The 6312-nt window shown below is 50.2% G+C and overlaps 1 protein-coding gene across 1 annotated transcript in view; it reads right to left on the reverse strand.

The window, feature by feature from the left end:
* Positions 1-5796, reverse strand: part of ISYNA1 (inositol-3-phosphate synthase 1) — an 80789-nt gene extending 74993 nt beyond the window's left edge. The window contains exon 1 of the mRNA XM_082263789.1: positions 5749-5796. The gene's annotated coding sequence lies outside the window, so the exon portion shown is untranslated. The remainder of the gene's footprint in view (positions 1-5748) is intronic.
* Positions 5797-6312: the final 516 nt, after the last annotated feature.

The following is a 6312-nucleotide window of genomic DNA, read 5'->3' on the forward strand; positions in this document are numbered from 1 at the left end:
GACAGAACGAGATTCAAGTCCCAAGGAGGCAGAGGTTCCCTCCTAGGAGGGACCAGATGTCGCACCCCTTGAACAAAAGTGCTAACCAAGGAGTTAGAAGCCACAGGACGTTGAAAAAGAACGGCCAGCGCAGACACCTGACCCTTGACCTTAGCCAGCGCCAAACGCTGGTCGACACCCGTTTGAAGGAAGGACAACACTCCAGATACCGAGTATGTGCGAGGTGAAAACCCCCTGGACTCACACCAGGCAAAATAGGCCTTCCAAGTATGGTAATAGACCTTCCCCGAGGAAGATTTCCTCGCGTTGATCAAAGTGTGAATGACCTCAGGAGAGAGACCCCTATCCTTCAGGACCTCGGTCTCAACAGCCAGGCCGTCAAAGCCAGCGACTGTAAAGCAGGACGGAATATCGGCCCTTGAGACAGGAGATCTTCTCGAAGAGGCAGACGCCACGGGGCGTCGACCGCCAGATTCACGAGGTCTGCGTACCAGGACCGGCGAGGCCAGTCCGGTGCCACAAAAATCACTGTGTTTTGTTCCGAGTGTAACCTGCGAAGGAACCTGGACAGCAATTGAATCGGTGGAAACGCATACATCAGTCGGTACTGATGCCACGGAGCTACCAACGCGTCCGACGCGTCTGCCCGAGGATCGCGCGTCCTTGCCACGAACCTTTTCACCTTGTTGATCAGACGAGACGCGAACAGGTCTACCTCCGGAAGACCCCACTTCGCGCACAACATCTGGAAGACACCCGGGTGGAGGGACCATTCCCACTGGTCCAGGGTCTGGCGGCTCAGATAATCCGCCTGCCAGTTCTCCACCCCCGGAATGTGAACCGCCGATATCGCCGGGACGTGTGTCTCGGCCCAAGACAGAATGTCGGCCACTTCCCGAGCCGCTCGGGCACTCCTGGTGCCCCCTTGGTGGTTGATGTAGGCCACCGCCGTGGCATTGTCCGTCTGCACCCGAACTGGACAGCCCTGCAGCCTGTCCGTCCAACGTCGAAGGCAGAGATATATCGCACGCAATTCCAGAATGTTGATCGGAAGGGAGGATTCCTCCTCCGACCAAGTTCCCTGGGCGGACAGAACGCCCAGAACACCACCCCAGCCCGACAGGCTGGCATCCGTGGTGATCACCGTCCATGAAAGAGGACGAAAAGACTTGCCCCCTGACACCGTCGGGGACTGGAGCCACCACAGAAGATCCCTTCTGGTGCGATGGCTCAACGAAATCTGGAGATCCAGAGATTGCGGTCGCCCGTCCCACCTGGACAGGATCTCCGCTTGGAGACCCCGCGTGTGAAACTGGGCGAAGGGAATCGCCTCGAAAGCCGAGACCATCAATCCCAGACATCTCATGCACGTCCGGAGTGACGAGCACGGAACGTCCCTGAGGGACCTGACTTCTTCCTGAAGAGTCCTGAGTTTGTCGTCCGGTAGGAAGACCTTCGCCTGGACCGAGTCCAGGATCATTCCCAGGTAGGGAAGACGAACCGACGGGCACAGCGTCGACTTTGGAAAATTTATCGTCCAACCAAACCCCTGTAGAGTTTGCATCGTGATGGACAGGTCCTTCTCCAGACCCTGGCTGGTCGCAGACCGAACCAGAATATCGTCCAGATACCCCAGGACAGAGATGCCCTGGGCTCTCAACAAAGCCAGAACCGGTGCAAGCACCTTGGTGAAAACCCGTGGAGCCGAAGCGAGACCAAAAGGTAACGCCACAAATTGGTAGTGATCCTCCGCAATGGCGAATCGGAGGTACCTCTGGTGACCCCCGAAAATCGGGATGTGAAGGTACGCATCCTTCAAGTCGATGGAAGCCATGAATTCCCCCAGGACCAGGGCAGCCACCACCGACCGCAGGGATTCCATGCGGAACTTGCGAACCCGCACAAAGCGGTTCAGAGCCTTTAAGTCCAGAATTGGACGAACCTTGCCCTCCTTCCTGGGCACGGTGAACAGATTGGAATAGAACCCCCGAAATCTGTCCCGATGAGGCACCGAACCACCGCCAGGTGCAGATCCCGCAAACGCTCCGGAGACAGTTGAAGATTTGAGGGAAAAAATGCAACTTCCAGGACTTTGAAAAACGCAGAGAAAAATGAAGAGTTTTATAGGATTTAATGGACATGCGTTTTTCTTTTTTTTTTTTGTCTAAAAACGTTTATTGAAAGTATTTCGGTACAAAACATACAATGCATAATAAAGCATCCATACATCATATATATAGTTTTGTAATATAAATATGAAAATATAAATCCAAAAAATAAATAAATTTCTTACGCATTTTTAAGCGCAAAAACGGAAGAAAAACTGATCAGTGTGAAAGCAGCCTTAAAGTGGTTCTAAAGGCAGAAAGTTTTTTTATCTTCATTCATACTATGCATTAAAGTGGTGGAAGCGGAACTTCCTGACCCCCTGACATGCCACATTTAGCATGTCATTATTTGGGGGGGGGGGATCGGATACCTAGTTTTGACAGGTACCCGCTCCCACTTATGCTCAACGGCTCAAGAGAAGAGAAGTTCTCTCCCCCTCCCTCCCTGCAATCTTCAGAGACATGTCAGAGGTCCCAGAAGATTGCCTGGCCATTCAGAACGTGCAGCGCAACTTGCGCATGCTCAGTGCGTACCAGGCTGTGAAGCCGCAAGCTGCAACAGCAGGGTGCCCACACTAGTGATGCCGGTGCTGCCGAGAGGAGTTGGAGAGAAGTGAGGCTTCGGACGGTCACATCACTGGATCGTGGGACAGGTGAGTGTGTTTATTAAAAGTCAGCAGCTACACTTTCTTTTAATAAACACAGGAAAGGCTAGAACTTCGCTTTAGGATTAAAAAAAAAAACCTTCTGTGTGCAGCATCCCCCTTAATACTTACCTGAGCTCTATCTCGATATAGCACGAGAGCCTCCTCATTGGCTAAAACAGCAGCGGGAGCCATTCGTTCCTGCTGCTGTCAATGTGAGCCAATGAGGACAGAGAGGGGGCAGGGTCAAGCAATGTCTCCATGTCTGAATGGTCACAGAACAGCAGCTCCGCTCGGGTACCCCTGTAGCAAGCTGTTTGCTATGGGGGCACTGGGCAGGGTGGTGGGGCAAGGAATGCCAGCGAGGGACCCGAGAATAAGAGGATCTGGGGTGCTCTGTGCAAAACCATTGCACAGAGCAGGCAGTTTTAACATGCTTGTTATTTTTGTTTTTTTCCCCCCCTGAAAAGTAAATAATGTGCTAGTATGCACGGCATACTAGCATATTATGTGACACTTACCACCAAACGAAGCCCTCGTCGTCCCCGATGGAGGCCACATCCATTTTCACCCATCTTCCTTCCTGGTCTGCGGACTCTGGCTATGGTACTGGCCGGGAGCTGCGTGACGTCACTATTGCGCATGAGCCGCTGATCATGGCATGGGTGGCTGTTTCTTCAGAGCACATGCGCAGATGACGTCATCGGCTGCATGCAATGTAAATATCTCCTAAACGGTGCAAGTTTAGGAGATATTTACAGTACCTATAGGTAAGCTTTATTAAAGGCTTACCTATAGAGAAAAGTTAAAAACGTGGGTTTAAACACACTTTAAGATCGCTTAAACCTCAGTAAATTATCATGGTGGCCATACAAGCTTTAAAGGAGTTGTAAAGTCAAAAGGTTTTTTATCTTAATGCATTCTAGGCATTAAAGAGGAAGTAAACCCTCCTCTGACACTTTTACCTATAGGTAAGCCTATGATGAGGCTTACCTATAGGTACTGTAAATATCTCCTAAACATGTACCGTTTAGGAGATATTTACCTTACATGCAGCCAGTGATGTCACTGGCGCATGCGCTTTGAAGGAACGGCCGCTGGTGCCGTTCCTTCAGATCCCCGTGCCATGACCGTCGGCTCCCGCGCGCATGCGCGGGAGTGACGTCACCGCGGCTCCGGCCAAACAGATGGCCGGATGCCGCGATCCCGGAAGACAGGCGACTGAACATGTCGCCCGTCATACAGGTAAGCGGGCGGCATGGCGGGGGCTCGTTCTAAGGTAAGTATTTCATAATGAGCTAGTATGCGATGCATACTAGCTCATTATGTGTTTCTCTTTCAGGTTGAAAAAAAAATTTTTTTTAATTGGTTTACAACCTCTTTAAGATAAAAAAAACCTTCTGTCTGAAGCAGCCTCCCCAGCACCCCCTAATACTTACCTGAGCCCCATCTCTGTCCAGAGATATCCACGAGTCCCTCTGCCATCTGGGACTCTCCTGCCATTGGCTCCTGCGGCTGTCAATCAAATTCAGTTAGTTAATCAGGAGAGAGAGGGGGTGAGGTCTAACCGCAGTTCTGCGTCTGAGTGGACACATGGAGCTGCAGCTCAGCTTGGGTGCCCCCATAGCAATCTGCTTGCTGTGGGGGCACTCGACAGGAGGGAGGGGCCAGGAGCAGCAAAAAGGGACCCCAGAAGTGGAGGATCTGGGCTGATCTGTGCAAAATCAACTGCACAGAGCAAGTAAGTATAAGACTCCATTCACACTAGCGCGACTTGGTCGCCTGACAAGTCGCGGTCGGTCGCCCGCCATTGAATAGTACAGGACTGTTCTAATAGGAGCGACACAAGTCGCTCCGACTTAGAAAAAGGGTCCTGCACTACTTTGGGGTGAACTGCATTGACTTCTATTATATGAAGTCAGTGCAAGTCGCGCCGAGGTCGCGGTGCACTTCACAGGTCGCCCCAGCAAGTCGTGTCGCCGCAGTCTGAACGGGGTCTTATATGTTTGCTATTTTTTTTTTTTTAATACTTTACAACTACTTTCATTTTACTATCTGATTGATATGCAACTCAAAACAAAACAGCCGTAACTTCCCTTGTGATTGCCGCAGACCGGACTTCAATCGGATTCTATCAAACCGAGTCAATTGTCCAGGATGAAAAAATCATTAACGGCTTTGTATTAATTGACAGAAGTGAGCTGCTGCGGTCGTGAATTTGATTGTTTTTCCATTGATCAAATTATTAGATTGCATGCTGAAAACAGAGATGCAATCAATGATTTATCCTCCAACTATAGTGCAAAATCCACTTGTCTCTGTGTGTCATATGATCAATAAATTGGGAAAAGAAATCAACCATTTATGGCAGTCACCAATATTCCTAACAGAGTTACAGTCAGAGGTGTAATAATAAATGTGGATTGTTAGAGCCTGTCTATAGGACAAGGATATGCAAACTGTGGCCCTCCAGATGTTGCAGAACTACAAGTCCCATGAGTCATAGCAAGATTCAGACAGCCACAAGCATGAAACCCAGAGGCATGATGGGACCTGTAGTTTTGCAACAGCTGGAGGGCCACAGTTTGCATATCCCTGCGTATAGGAGATACCTGATGACATGTATGTGGAAGTGACCAATGGGAGAAGAGAGAGAGAGAGATCCATGATGACAGAAGGAGGTGGCTAAGCCTGGGGAAGGGCTCTGACACATCACATATGAAATGAATGGCCAGTAACCAGAACACCATGTGCTCACTAGAACTCCATTCATTGATGGCAACAACACAATACTGCTTGTCCTGAGAAGAGAGGACAGCTTGTCTAAAGAATGCAACTAAAAACTAGCATGGACTGCACTCAGCTATGGGCTTCTAGGGGTTCACAGCCCTCTTCCTACGTCATACTAAGAAATGATGACGTAGCACCCACCCAGGGTTTCCCAGCCAGAAGAATACATTTCTGTATAGGCTTCCACTATTTGCTGCAATACATACCCTGTACACAGAGGCGCTCCTCACTTACCAGTCCTTACAGGAGATATGTGCACAGGAAGATGCCGGTACAGTCTCTGCTCTGTCTTGTAAGGAGATCTCCGCCGTTACAGCTTCATAACAGCTTCCTATTCCCCGCCCAACTTATCGCTCCACTCTCTGGCCACGCCCCTTCCCGCCCTCTCTTATACAAAGCTGCTAGGGAAGTACACGTGCAATCCGCTGACAGAGAAACGTGTCACCTGATGATGGCTAGAGGATGGATGTGGGGCAAAGGTACTTCCTGGCAGCCAGATAGCCGCTAATCCCATTCATCGCCTCACACCAGCTCTACACAACGGGTTCATTGGAGACACGTGCTGTGTGTTGTTCCAATGTTACATTGCCTTCTATGGACCATGTCCTGTACCTGTACTTATGTCATGTTTCATTGTCTGTACTTGTATAATCATTTCCCTGGCCACCCCCATAGGTATTCTGCCCCCCTGTCCGTGTCTGCTGTATACTCCATTGTTTTCCACAGCAGTGGCGTACCTAGAGCATTTGGCACCCGGGGCGGATCCTATA

This window comes from Pelophylax lessonae, assembly GCF_965119305.1.
Source record: "Pelophylax lessonae genome assembly, chromosome: 1".
NCBI classification, from domain to species: Eukaryota; Metazoa; Chordata; class Amphibia; order Anura; family Ranidae; genus Pelophylax; species Pelophylax lessonae.